Below are 398 nucleotides of genomic sequence, written 5' to 3'. Positions count from 1 at the left end.
GAAGGTCTGGGCCCGAGCCCAGTGTGGGGCTGGGATGGGACACAGAGGAGGAGAAGAAGGAGAAGGTCTGGGCCGGAGCCTGGTGTGGGGCTGAGGTGGGACATGGAGGAGGAGAAGGTCTGGGCCAGAGCCCGGTGTGGGGCTGGGGTGGGATGTGGAGGAGGAGAAGGTGTGGGCCCGAGCCCGGTGTGGGGCTGGGCACGGTGTGGGGCTGGGGGGGGCACAGGGGGGGGGAAGGGGCAGTTGTCCCTGCTCTGCCCGCCCGGATTAGGTGTCCCCGAGCTCAGGTTTCCCCGCTCTCCCTCCTCTTGGGGGGCAGCCATGGGGGCACCTGCTTCATCCCTGATCCCCCCGTACCCTGTGGGGACAATCCCTGTCCCAGGAGGGACCCGGGGGGG

This window comes from Calidris pugnax, unplaced genomic scaffold (assembly GCF_001431845.1).
Source record: "Calidris pugnax isolate Ruff unplaced genomic scaffold, ASM143184v1 scaffold370, whole genome shotgun sequence".
In the NCBI taxonomy this organism is placed as follows: domain Eukaryota; kingdom Metazoa; phylum Chordata; class Aves; order Charadriiformes; family Scolopacidae; genus Calidris; species Calidris pugnax.
Note: the sequence above shows the minus strand (reverse complement) of the source record.